Genomic DNA, 15,184 nt, shown 5'->3' with positions numbered 1-15,184 from the left:
TTCAACGGAGTTCCACACCCTCTCATCAATGGATTTCAGGAATGCTTTCATCCTTACTTTCCAGTAAACATAATTATTCCCATCAAAGTGAGGAGGAATAACTAGAGAGTGTCTGTGTTCCATGACAACAGGTGTCAAGGATCAGCTCAGTGATCAAAGGATCAACAACAAAAGAGCTACCCGCTCTGATACTACTTGATGGTTTTTAGACCCCTTAAACAATTGATTAAACCTAGATAATTAGCCAAGTTGTTACTTAGTCCAATTAAACAAGTCTAGATTATCACAATATAAAAGATCAAATCATGCAAAGCAGCGGAAAATAAATAAGAAAATGATATGATCACCTAGGAAACCAAACCGGTAAAAACCTGGGGAGGATTTGACCTAACTATCCTCAAGGTAAACTTGAATCCACTATCTTGAAAGAATCGAAGTTCATACAATAAGACTTACAAGCCCCCACGCTCGACTTCTTATTGCTACCAACCAGTAGAACTTATTGACACGACCACGTGCAAGTTCCGAATCCACGGACTCCTTCTTTCTTGGATTCACCACCAGCTACAAGCACACCCGCTTGTGTTTTCTTTAAGCTTCAATGGCAGCAACTGAATTGATCATCAAGGCGTAGATAAATCTTCTCCTTGAAAACCCTAAATTTGTGTAAAGGAAAGCTCCTCTAGATCTCATAAGAGATTTACAACAAACCACAAATATGAGCAACACTAAAACGTGGCTAGGGTTTGCCTTTTATACTTAGGACAAATAAGAAATCCTAAAAACGTTTTAAAACAACTAGGGCTAAGTTGGACGAATCTGCAGAAAAGCATTCTGCTCGAGCTTTGATCGGTCGAGCCTGTTGTTCAATCGATCGAGCCAGGCCGAAAGGCACAATGCTTCTTGTTTTAACTCGATTCCAACTTTACATTGACACACAACTTTGAGCTAGCTTTAAATACTTCTAAACACATTGTTTTGATCATGGTTTACCATCAATACACATTAGAGTTCTATATACATAAAATCCTAAACTTTAGAGCCTAACATAACCAATACAGAAAGGACAAGTGTCAAAACAGAAAAACAGACTAACTAATCATCTCTACTGCATAAACGACAAGTCTTTTTTATGCACTACTACTCTATGCTACACGTAGCTTAATAGTCTATATACAAACTACAATGTACAAGAACAAGACACTGTATATGTTTACTAAGTTCATCTTGGACAAAAGGTAATAAAATTGTTTATGTCCAAGAGCCTTAGTGAAGAAATTAGCTATCTGGTGTCTAGTGGGAACATGAAATGTCTTAATCACTCCATCTTGGATTTTCTCTCGGATGAATTGACAATCAATCTCAATATGCTTTGTCCTTTCGTGAAACATTGGATTTGCAGCAATAGATAAAGCTACCTTGCTATCACAGTAAAGAGAAATAGCTTGTTTGTGTTCTAACCTAAAGGTCTTAAGCAAAGCTAGGAGCTAAACAATCTCAATTGTCACTGTGGCCATAGCTCTATACTCAGACTCTGCAGAGTATCTTGATACTACTTGTTGCTTCTTACACTTCCAGGAAATTAAGGAATCACCAAGGAAGACACAAAAGCCTGATATGGTTCTTCTGGTGTCTAGATATGCTGTCCAATCAGCATCACAATAAGACTTGAGTCTCAATTTTGAATTTGCAGAAAGAAATAGCCCTTGCCCTAGTGTTTTCTTTAGATATTTGAGAACTCTATAAGTTGCTTGTAAGTGAGGCACTTTAGGTGAACTCATGAATTGAATTAGCTTGTGTATTAAGTAACATATATCTAGTCTGGTGAGGGTCAAATAGAGCAACTTGCCTATCAATCTTCTGTACAAAGAAGGCTCTAGAACATCCTCACCCATTGTGCTACAAAACTTTGTAGATTGTTTCATAGGAATATTAGCAGGTTTACTAGCTAACAGGCCTATATCAGAAAGGAGCTCCAAAGTAAACTTCCTTTGACACAAGGAAATACCCTTTTCAGTCCTAGCAACCTCAAGACCTAGGAAATATTTCAAAGTACCAAGGTCCTTGAGTTTGAACTTATTGTCTAGGAACTATTTGAAAGTGTTCACAGCATCCACATCATTGCTAGCAATTAGGATATCATCCACATACACTAGCAAAATGATGATTGATCCTTTGTTAACTCTGGTGAAAACAGAATAGTCTGATTTGGACTGGATGAAGCCATGAGCAATAATTGTGGAAGATAACTTGGCAAACCATTGCCTACTGGCTTGCTTTAGGCCATAGAAAGATTTTGTGAGTCTACACACCTCCCCCTTGTTGCCAAATCCAGGAGGAGGAACCATATACACCTCCTCATCCAAATCCCCATTGAGAAAGACATTGTTGACATCCAATTGAGAGAGATGCTAACCATAAATAGTAGCAAGAGCCAACAAGGTCCTAACAGTCACAAACTTCACCACAGGAGAAAAAGTTTCATAAAAATCAATGCCCTCAATCTAAGCAAAGCCCTTAGCCACCATTCTGGCCTCATATCTCTCAACATACCCATCTACCTTGAGTTTAACCTTGTACACCCATTTAAACCCAATTAGAACTTTACCAGGAGGAAGTTTGGTCATAACCCAAGCGTGACTGGCTTGAAGAGCATCAATTTCAACTTTCATAGCAGCTTGCCACAAAGGATCAATCAAGGCTTGAGCATAGGAAGTAGGCACTTGGACTTTCAGAGGGATTGGAATCATGTGACTAAGTGAGAGAAGTTGAGGCCAACACATGAGCAGATGCAAGGTTGCAATGATAATCATGAAGGTATGTAGGCGGTTTATGAGACCTAATAGACCTCTAACAATTGGAACCTCAAGTAAGGAAGCAGGTTTAGGAGGTGGATCAGGTATAGGATCAATAGGTGCCATATCGATATGCACAAGGTCTAGAAACTCATCAGGTGGTACAGCAGTGTCAACAAAAGTGAAAGAAGGTGAAAATTCTGTAGAAATATAAGGAATATAAAATTTGACTGTATCAGGAACTAAAGGTTGACATGAAAACATGGAAGAGAAGTGGAGACAGATTTGGACAACCAATGTTTGAAAGGAAAAATAGATTCCTTAAAGATGACATCTCTAGATAAAAGAAGAGTTTTAGTAGCCAAATCATACAGCTTATATCCTTTGGTGCCAAAAGGATAACCCAGGAAGATACAAGCTTTGGCCCTAGGATCAAATTTGGTTCTATTTCTACTTAAAGTGGAAGCATAGCATAAGCAACCAAGGGATTTAAGATGAATATAAGAAGGAGGGTGTCCTAAGAGCTTCTCATAAGGAGTAAGATTATGTAAAAGAGGACTATGAAGCCTATTGATGAGATAAGTGGCAGTAAGCACACAATCTCCCCAAAATTTCAAAGGCAAATATGCTTGGAACCTTAAAGCTCTAGCAACATTCAAAAGGTGCTGGTGTTTCCTTTCAACTACATCATTTTCTTGTGGGGTTTCAACACAAGACAATTGTTGAATAATACATTTTGAAGCATAAAAGGAGGGAATGGCAAATTCAAGTCCATTATCAATTCTAAAAAACTTGATAGGAACTTTGAACTGAGTAAGAACCATATTAAAGAAAGATTGAATCAATGAAGAAGCATCAGATTTATGTTTCATTAAAAAAAAAAAAAAAAAAAAAAAAAACCCAAGTGCATCTGCTATAGTCATCAACCAAGGTAAGAAAGTATTTTGAACCATTCAAAGAAGGTATAGAGTATGGTCCCCAAATATTAGCATGAACTAAATCAAAACAAGATAAAGAAATGCTTGTAGAATGTGGAAAAGGTAATTTTTGTTGCTTAGCTAGAGGACAAACATTACAGTCAAAAGGCTTATTAATATTGCAAGAATTGATCTCGAGTACAATGCTTTTCAACAAAGTTAATCTTTGTGAAGAGGGGTGGCCTAATCTGTAATGCCATAGACTAAAAGTACTGTGTAAAGAAGCAGTATTACAAGAATTGACACTTTTGTCATGATATAAGATGACAACTTGGATAAAACCACAGAAACGGACTTTGGTAAGGTGACTTGAGAAGTACACTACAATGTGTAAAGGCCTCCTTGCTTTTTACCCAAGTCAATCATCTTCCAAAGTTGTAAGTCCTAGATAAAACAATAATGGGAAAGAAAAATACAGCAATAGGTAGGATTTTGGGTTAGTTTGCTTATAGAAATAAGATTGAAAGAGAAGGTAGGAATACAAAGTACATTAACTAAGATTAAAGTGGCAGAAATATGTACAATGCCTATATGAGTCACCTTAGCCATATCACCATTAGGTAATCTAATAAAAATCTGAACAGAAGAAGTAATGGACTTAAAGAAATGAAAGGAATGGCCCATATGGTCATTAGCTCCATTGTCAAGAATCCAATCAATGGAGCTAATGTGTGAAGTGTTGACAGTTGAAGAAAAAACAAAATATTCTAGAGATGGATAGGACCATATACCTCATAGCTCTTGACCTTGAAAACCAAGTGACGGCTGAGTAATGATATTGGCAACTTAATGAGTGTCTATAGTTACTTCTGGTGGGCCTGAGTACTAAAGTGGCATTGGGAATTTAGCAAACCAACCAACTATTGATATTTAGCTTCTGTGAGTGTGACAGGCTCACTTGAACCATTCTCAGCAGCAATAACATTATTTGTAAAGGATTGACCTTTGTTTTTGAACTTGTAGCCAAGGGAGTAACCATGTAGCTTATAGAACTTGGCAACTACATGTCCCATAGCACCACAATGAGTGCATTGAGGCCTTCTAGACTTTGGCTTGGTGAAATTCTTGGCATTGTCATTCTTAGCCTCCATTGCTACCAATGCTACTACTGTGTCAGTCAAGACCTTCTTCCTAGCACCAACCTTCCTTTGCTTCTCATCTTGAAGTAAAAGAGAGAAGACCTTACTCAAATAGGGTATAGGATCCATAAGCAAAATCTAACCTGTGACTACTACATAAGTATCAATTAGTCCCACCAAGAAAGACAGGGTACAATCCTCCACTTGGTGACCACAAGTACAGGTTCTATAGTTAGAAAATTCATCCCAAAGTCCCTTAAATTTGGTGTAGTATACATTAATACTCAAATCCTCCTGAGTCAAAGAACTAACTTCCTTCCTTAACTCAAAAAATCTAGGCCTATTGCCCTGTGAATACCTATATTATAAGTCAAGCCAAACCTCCCTTGCTATCTTGAAGTACACCACACTAGGTTGTAGATCCTTAGAGATAGAGTTGAACAACTAAGCCAAAACTATGCTATTACTTGCACCAAGTTGTGTAATAAGGATGGTCAACTGACTAAGGTTTTGGAATTGACCTATCAATGAAGCCTAACTTGGTTTTCACATCCAAAGAAATAAGGACTGCTCTACTGCAAGTACTATAATTCTCCTTAGTTAGATGTTGAACAACAAGGGACATGCCAAGATTATCACTATTAGACAAGAAATAAGGACTAGATGCATTTTCCCAAGGCTGGACAGTTGGGACAGAAGCACTAGAAGCACTATCAACCATACTTAGTGCAATTATCCAACAGAAGAAATAGTTGATCAAGATTCACAATCCCAAAAATAGGAATGAATAGAGAAGTAAACAAGAATTGATTTTCTAGAAATCAAGATTCTTCAAAACAAGAAATCAACTCTGAAACTTGTTGATTAATCAAATCAAGATTCAATTCAAGATCTTGATGAACGAGAAAGCAACTACAGAAACCACAAATTGGTAATTGAAAAACCCTAAATCAAGAATTTCAATTTACCAATGTACAAAAGGAAATCAAGATTTCAATATGCTATTGTGTACAGAAAGAAATCAAGACTTAGAAAGAGAACTTAGTGCAAGAATCGAGAGAAATACAATCAAGAAAATTTCTACTTGATTCAAAGAAAAAGGCACTAAGAAGAACGAGATGAAATTGAACTAGAAAGCTTAGAGAATACCATATTTGAAGAAACTCTGAATTAGTTCAACTCTGATGCCATGTTGAAATTACACACTAGCTCAATGCCCTACAATGGTGGAACGAGAATCACACAGAGAAGAGAGAAAGTAGGAGCTGAGATATTGTGAATGATTGTATTGTATTGATAAATATCAAGCTCTTCCCTTTATATAGTGAGAGCAGAGTAGTGGGCAACCATAATAGAACTAACAAACTATCAATCTAACCAATACAGAAAGGACAAGTGTCAAAATAGAAAAACAGAATAACTAATCATCTCTACTGCATAAACGACAAGTCGTTTTTATGCACTGCTACTCTATGCTACACATAGCTTAACAGTCTATATACAAACTACAATGTACAAGATACAAAACTACTATGTACAAGATCAAGACATTGCTTAACAATTAATATGTCTATATGCATTCATTGTAGGACTAGTGGAAGTGAGGCATGGGACAATGGGGATTAAAGATAATTTTTTTTTTAATAATTGTATTGTTGTATTGAATTCTTAATAGTCATGTAAAAGACACAACAAAAACTATTCTTAAAGAATTACAAAGATCAATAAGTTGTCAAAGTTGAGTTGAATTGCAAATAATAAATTTAAGTATTCTAAGCAATAATAATTAAATTTCACTGAACAACAATAACTAATAACTTTATTATACTAAGGAGTAATTCATAGGTATTCTCGAAACACGGAGAATTGTGCTCCTTCCTCTCACATTCATGGTGAGGTCTACTCATTAAATTCATTGTGAGGTCTACCATGAATGTTGGGGGGAGCACCATTTCTTTGTGCTATAAGAGTACCTAAAACTTTTCCTATACTGAGAGACAATAGATGATTTTCCAAATTTTATTTTAGTAACAATAATTAATATCTTCTTTATACTAAGAAACAATATATCCAATGAATTTATAGTTTATCATTTTTTCTCTTCATAGTACTATGGATAAATTTTTTATAAGAAAATCACGTATCGTAAGATTCATCTTCTACCTAATATTCATCTTCTAAGACAATTCATGTTGACTTGAAAAATCTTCCTATAGATCATGGACTGCAAGAAAATGTCCCATCTTATCATTCTAATGTTTATGATGATTATTTACAAAAAGGTTTTTATCAACCTTTTCAATACAAATTTGAATGAGCTCCTTAAAAAATATTCTTGGAGCTGTCATTGTTACGATTATTTAGAAAGTAAGGTCTCCTTATTGCAAACTCAATTATGACTAACATGTTATGTATAACCTGTTTTGGATATGCATACAAGTTTTTTTGCCACATTGTATCCAGGGGCTTGATAAAAATTTTATATTTAAAATTTTGTTTTTTTGTTTTTTTTTGTTTTAACAACCCTAAAATGAAATTTTGAATACTTTAAAAAAAAAAAGCTCATCAACAAACCAATTCAACACCAACCTTTATTTTGACATTGAAAAAAAAAAAAAAAAAAAAAAAAAACCAATTTCATCTAAAATCTAGAAAAAAAGAGCAAACCCAACAATTACAATTATTAATTTGTTATCTTCAATCTTGGAAAAGGAAAAATTATTTGGATAGTGAAGTGTAAAGATTAAAAAACAATTAAGTGTGAGGTAGTAGAAGTGGGGCATGGTGTTGGGAAATTGCCTTAAATTCCAATTGTGACTTAGAAAGTCAGTTAGGTTTCCTAGTTGAAGAAGAAAAAATTAATTTGGATTTCCTTGGTGTGGAATGAAAGACTATTCCTTAGTATGGAAGGAAAGTCTATTTTTTATTAAAGAAGTAATATATTCTTTGTTCTAAAGGGAATAGGAAAAGAGTCTTATAAATAGACAATGCTACCAAGAATTTGATGGTTTTAGCCCAAGAGTACTCCCTATAGTGAGAAGGAAAATAGAGCATGAAACCAAGAGAGAGAGAGAGAGAGAAAACAAAAAAAAAAAAAAAAAAAAAAAGGATTTTCGCTTGGGAGGTAACGCAAGGAGAGAGATAACAAGATTTAGGTTTGGTCAACAAAGTTTTTGTAAAGCACACAAATCAAGGAGAATTTGTAAAGTTTTGTTTGAAGTTGCAAAGTACCAAAGAAAGAGGTGCCGCATAGATAAATATAGCCAAGGAGGGCTACGTGGAGAAGAAAAAGAATAAGAGAAGAAAGCTAGAGAATAGAGCAAAGTGTTGCCACATTCGAGAAAATAGCTAAGAAGAGTTACATGGAAAAGAGAAAGAAAAAGAGAAGAAAGGTAGAGAGGAGAGAGTAAAGTGTTGCCGTCTTTGAGATAAATAATTAGTGTGTAAGAGAGCAAAGAAAAACAAGAAGGGTTTCCTTTAGCTGTGAGACACAAAGAGAGTGTGTCTGAAAACAAAGAAAAATAATAAGATTTTTCTTTAGCTATGAGACATACACAAGAAGATTTATTATCATATTTGGTGAATCTCAAGTTAGGCATAAACTTGAGAATTATTGTAATGAATTTGATAATAGTGAAATTATTTGAAATTTGTCTCGTGATTTTTCCTTCAAAGGAAAAAGGGTTTCCACGTAAATATTTGTGTTATTGTGTGTGATTATTATTTTGGATTACTAATTTTGGTCATAATATTATTTAGGGCCCAACCGTGGAACAATAGGAAGTGAAGAGAAATTTTTTTATTATTGATTGCATTATTGTGTCGAAAAAGCTGAGGTAAGTCCCTAATATATTGAAGACAATTTATTTCTCGATTTGGTCCCCAAATTGATTTTGCTCCTAAGTCAGTCCCTAACTTTTTAAAATCAATTTTAAAATGATCTCTACCGTCAACCCAGTTACAGAAAAAGCTGAGGTGGCAAACGGCGTGTCCTACTTGCTAACATGGCACTAACGTGGATATTAAAATATTATTAAAAAAACTTATTTAGCATTTTTGAAATGCCACGTCAGATTTAAATTAATAAAAAATTAAAACAAATATCTAGGTAATAAATTTTAAAATAAATAAATAAATAAACATTAATTTAATTTAATTAAGGGAAAAAAAAAGCTTTTTCAATTTAAAAAATTGAGTTCCTATCCAAAAATAAATAAATAAATAAATCTAATTTTTTTTTTTTTATAATCTTAAATCTAATTTTTGGGATAATTGGGAAAAGTAACAACCACAAATTCACCGAAAACTGCCATAAATCCAAATCACCCACCACAAATCCAAAATAACAAACCCATTCTTACCCACACAAACCCATCGGAGAAAACAATAAACTCATCCCTACCCACACAAACACATTGAAGCAAACCACCTCCACCCAAATCCTCTCCCACAACCGCTAATCACTGCTACTCTATGCTACAATGACCTACCATCACGCCACAACCATCGGGCCACCAACACGCCACAACCTAGTAGAAACCTCAACCACAAAACCCATAACACACCTAACCCACAACCCGCAACCCATATGCCACCAAGACCCATGGCCATGCCACCACCGTAACCCAATCGATTGATGATTCCGTTGAAGTAAGATGACCCAAACAAAACGCCTACATTGATGGAGCTTCGATCAATCACGGATCCAGATGAAACCCATATTTAAACTAAAAAAGCTTTTTTTTTTCTTAATTTAATTAAATTAATGTTTGGAGCTGCCGAGTTTTTGGCTTTCCTAGAGAATCCGAATCCTGGAGAAACCAAGTTTTTGGGTTTTTTGGAGTTTTTGAGTTTTTGGGTTTCTTGAAGCAATCGAGCTTTTGGGTTTGGAGCCACTGAGTTTTTGGGTTTCCTGGAGAATCCAAAAATAGCTCTCTCAATGGAGGCAGCGGAGTCAGTTAGGGTGGCGAGTGTGCTGTGTTGTGCTGGAGATCTGGGTTTGGGGTTTGGTTGAGATCTGGGTTTAGGGTTTGGTTCTTTACTCTGGAGATTGATTATGGGGAAGAACACAAAGAACAAGAACATGTTTAGAAAAAATATTGAAAGGAATTAAAAAAAAAAGACAAAAAAGACATTCAATTAGTATATTTTGTTTTAATGTATTTATTAAATTAATGTTTATTTATTTATTTATTTTAAAATTTATGACCTGGATTTTTGTTATAATTTTTTATTAATTTAAATTTGATGTGGCATTTCAAAAATGCTAAATAAGTTTTTTAATAATATTTTAGTATCCACATTAGCGCCATGCCAGCAAGTAGGACACGCCATGTGCCACCTCAGCTTTTTTTGTAACTAGGTTGATTGTAGGGACCATTTTAAAAATGATTTTAAAAAGTCAGGGATTGACCTAGGAGCAAAATCAATTTAGGGACCAAATCGAGAAATTGCCTAAAATGTAGGGACCAAAAGTGTATTTACTCCTAGATGATTTTTAAGATTTAAACTTAACAAGAATAATTAATATCTTCATTATATTAAGAAAAAACATAGCCAATGAGCTTAGGGCACATTTGGTAGACTATAATGGTGATTGCATAGGAATAGGAATAGGTATTACAAGGAATACAAAATATTGTAATATAATACTTATTACTATTTATTTATTTGGTCCAACGGAATGAAAGCATTTTAAATCAAATTGTCTAAAATACCCTTATTTTAAAATTACAAATACACTTTTGATAAGGATTTGTTTAACAAACCCAATCTTGAACGAAGGACCTCCAACAAATCTAATATCTCTTCTTCTTTTCCTTTTCTTTTTCTTTTTTCCTATAAATAAAATTGCTTTCATTTCATTGCATAGAAATTAAGAAGTAGCTACATCGGTGATCAATTGGTCCATCAAAAATTCTTGTGGGTCTTCAATCAAGTATCATACACTTGTAAAATTTGACCAATAAATGACAATCTTACTTGAACAATGGTAAAATACTCAATCTTTTCAAAGTCCTCAATCTTGATTCAATATTTGGTTTTGCTCTTAACCCTATATTGGGTAATTTGGTAGAAATATTTCCCTCCAAGACTTTCAAATATCTAACTAGGCTTAAACTTATTCTCAGGGTTACCTCTCTTTCATGGTGATATTCTACCGAAACCTCCACTAATTCCAAATCTTTAATAAGATTCCACTTTCGTTTAGAAGGACCTTGAGAATTAAGTGCATTTGAATCCATATCTAAAAAGAAAAATCATAATGCAGCTAAAATATTAGCAAATAAAATGGGAAGTTGATAAATAAATCATAAATAATATGCAGAAGCTTAGACACAATTTTAACGATTGAACAAAATGATAATTTAAAGAAAGATTAAATATGAATGGGCATAATTGAGATGATTTTACTTTTTCCCAATCTTAGTTTTTCCTAATCTTGAACACTAATAATATGTTCACTACACAAAAGTATTATTGGACTCAATTGAATAATTTATTATTTTATTTTTGTGAAAAAAAAAAATCAAAGGAATTAAAGTAAATCTAGGTTTGAGTGAAACACAAACTAGGATTATTAAGGATGAAGATCAGTACTGAATGACAAGTAGTGTTAGGAGTTTTTGTCATCTATGACATGTCTATAGGGTGTTGCTGGTTGTTTATGTGTTAACAACTTACAATGCTACAAATCGTGTATAGTTAGTATTTGCACATAACTAACGTGCTAATAGGTGATTAATTAGTTAGGTTAGTCTAATTAAAGAATGAAAATCCAAAGAAACCATGTTTAAAGGTATTCTCAGTAGGAAGAAAATTATGGACTAATGATATTCTCCAACAACGTTGGTATCGTCTTCCACATGTAGGGAATTTAACCCGAATTCCCAACTTGTAGAAACAAAAAATAGAGAAAACACACGCCAAAGAAAAACAATCACACGCCCAAGACAATATTTATGTGGTTCGACAATTTGTCTACGTCCACAGAGTTGCAGGGATTTCACTATTATCAGGGAAGAAGAAATACAAGGTGTGGCTACAGTTTTTCCTCACTCTCAGAAACACGGCAACAACACCCACAATGAAACCCTAATTACAAAATTGCGCTTTTCTACACAAAAACAGGCCAAAAATCTCCCATTAAAAACCACGCAATATTATTCGGGTTGGGTCGGGTCGTTGAACTGAATCAAACAAAACTAGGCTCCACAAAGCCTAACAAATCTCCCACTTGGAGACTAGTTCAATCACCAACATCAAACCGCAATCCTCCAAAAAAACAATCCCTCATCCCTACAACTCATCCTCTTGTCCTCAAGCTAGAAGACCAACTGAAGTTGCACACAACTTCAACTTCTCAATAATGACACCCTTAGTCAACATGTCTGCCGGGTTCTTAGATCCACAAATCTTCTCAAGTATTACCAGCTTATCTTCAATAAGATAACGGATAAAGTGGTATTTTTGTCTGTATATGCTTCGACTTTGAATGAAAAGCCGAATCTTTGGCAAAAAAGATTGCACTTTGACTGTCACTGTGTAGAATGCCCATCTCTTGCTTCTTACCCAATTCATCTAAGAAACCATGTAGCCAAATCATCTCCTTTCCAGCTTCAGTTGTTGTAACATACTCAGCTTCTGTAGTAAACAAAATGACAATCTTTTGTAGATTTGAAGCTCATGATATAGTTGTACCACCCAGAGTAAAAACAAACCCAGTAGTACTCTTTCTACTATCAATATCACCAGCAAAATCAGCATCTACATAACCCTACAGTTTTAAACTTGCACCTGTGAAGCAAAGATATGTATCTGATGAACCCTTCAGATATCTCAGAATCCACTTCACTGCCTCTCAATGCTGCTTTTCAGGCCTACTCATGAATCTACTAACAACTCCTATTGCATGTGCAATGTCTGGCCTTGTACACACCATAGCATACATCAAGCTGCCAATAATTAAGGCATAGGACACTTTACTTACATGATCCTTTTCTTCTTCTGTCTTCGGTGACTATTCTTTACTTAGTTTGAAATGACTACCCAAGGGTGTGCTCATTGGTTTAGCTTCATTCATGTTGAAATTGTTGAGAACTTTCTTCACATACTCTGACTATGAAAGTTTCAATGTACCATTAGCTTTATCTCTAATGATTCTCATACCAAGGATTTGCTTTGCAGCTCCCAAATCCTTCATTGCAAACTGTTTGGACAATTGTTTCTTCAGATTATTAATCTCCTCAATGCTAGACCTTGCAATAAGCATATCATCCACATACAACAGTAATATGGTGTAAGAATTGTCAAAAGACTTAACATAGCAACAGTGATCAGCTTCACATCTCTTGAACCCAATTCTATGCATAAAATTGTTAAATTTCTTGTACCACTGTCTAGGAGTTTGTTTTAGGCCACACAAGCTTTTTCTCAGTTTGCAGACTAGATTCTCTTGTCCCTGAACAATGAACCCTTCTAGCTGAATCATGTAAAGGTCTTCCTCCAAGTCACCATGAAGGAATGTTGTCTTTATATCTAACTACTCAAGATGTAAGTTTTCTATAGCCACCATTCCCAGTACCAGTCTGATTGTTGACATATTCACAACTGGAAAATATCTCTATGCAGTCAATGTCCTCCTTCTGCTAGAACCCTTTAACAACTAATCTGGCCTTGTAACGTTTGCTACCATCATGCTCATTCTTTATTTTGTATACCCAATTGTTATGCAAATCCTTCTTTCTTACTGGCAATTCAGTCAGTTCCTATGTCTGGTTCCCCAACAAGGAATTCATCTCATCTTTCATGGCTAACTCCTACTTACTTGAATTCTCATCTTGCAAGGCTTCATCATAACACTCTGGCTCACCACCATCAGTCAACAGGAGATAATTTAAAACAGGTGAATAACGCTGTGGAGGTCTAATGTTCCTAGAAGATCTACGAACTTTAGCTACAGGTGTACTCAGATCTACCTATGAATTTATATTCTCCTTATCTTCTTCATCCCTTTTCTAGACAGTACTTTTAGTCAATCCATCTAAGTTGACAAACTTAGATTTCTTTTTATCTATCTCTGTAACATCTGACACTACAGTTGACCTGTCCTTATACATAATATATTCATTAAATATCACATTTCTACTTCTGATGATTTTCCTATTTTGTTCATCCCAAAACCTATAGCCAAATTTCTCATCACCATAGCCAATGAAAAAACATACTTTAAACTTTGCATCAAGTTTACTACGAGTATCAAAATCAATATGAACATAAGAAACACAACCAAAGACCTTTAAATGTGAAAACTTTACCACTTTACCGCTCCAAACCTCCTCAAGAAGTCTGAACTCCATGGGAATTGATGGTCCTTGGTTTATCAGGTAAGCTGCAGTGCTAACAGCATTAACCTATAAAGTTTTTGGTAGTCCAGCATACAACCTCATACTCCTAGCATGCTCGTTGGGAGTTCTGTTCATGCGCTTATCCACACCATTCTATTGTGGTGTCCCAAGAATGGTCTTCTCCATCCTAATTCTCTGTGCAGCACAATACTCATTAAACCCTCCATCTATGTACTCTCCTCCATTATCTGATCTCAAATATTTTACTTTCAAACTTGTTTCTGTCTCAACTATGGCCTTCCACTTCTTAAAAGTTTCAAATACATCAAATTTATTTTTCAGAAAATAAACACATACCTTTCTACTTGTGTCATCAATAAAAGTGATGTAGTACCTTGAACCTCCAAGAAATGCAACCAGAGAAGGCCCCCACAAATCAGTGTGTACTAATTCCAATTTTTTAGCCTTCAATGTCCTGCCAGTTTTCATGAAACTCACATTTTTCTGCTTTCCTAAGATGCAACTTTCACACATGTCAAAATCAATAGACTTCAATTCTGGTAGTTTTCCTTTTGACAGCAACATCTTCATCTCTTTTTCACTCATGTGACTAAGTCTACAGTGCCATAGGCTTGTATCAGTATTTGCATCAGCAACTGCAATTGTGTCTCTTAGACTTGAGGTCATATATAAAGTACCGGTCTTCTTTCCACGAGCCAATACCCTAACTCCCTTTGTAACCTTTCAAGTACCACCAACAAATAGTATTGCATGTCCTTCATCATCAAGTTGTCCAACAGAAATCAGATTCCTCCTTAGGCCAGGAATATGTTGAACCTCCAATAACCAAATGGATCAAAGGCTGAACCATCATCCAAATACACCTTACCAAAATCACCTGCAACATAATTTTGTATGATTTCTCGATGTGGAGTGGTATGAAACGAAGATTCTAAGTCCAAAACCCAATCATCAAGTGGACTGTC

The sequence above is a fragment of the Quercus lobata genome, chromosome 3, assembly GCF_001633185.2.
Source record: "Quercus lobata isolate SW786 chromosome 3, ValleyOak3.0 Primary Assembly, whole genome shotgun sequence".
NCBI lineage: Eukaryota > Viridiplantae > Streptophyta > Magnoliopsida > Fagales > Fagaceae > Quercus > Quercus lobata.
The sequence above is the reverse complement of the archived record's forward strand: the minus strand, read 5'-3'. Positions refer to the sequence as shown.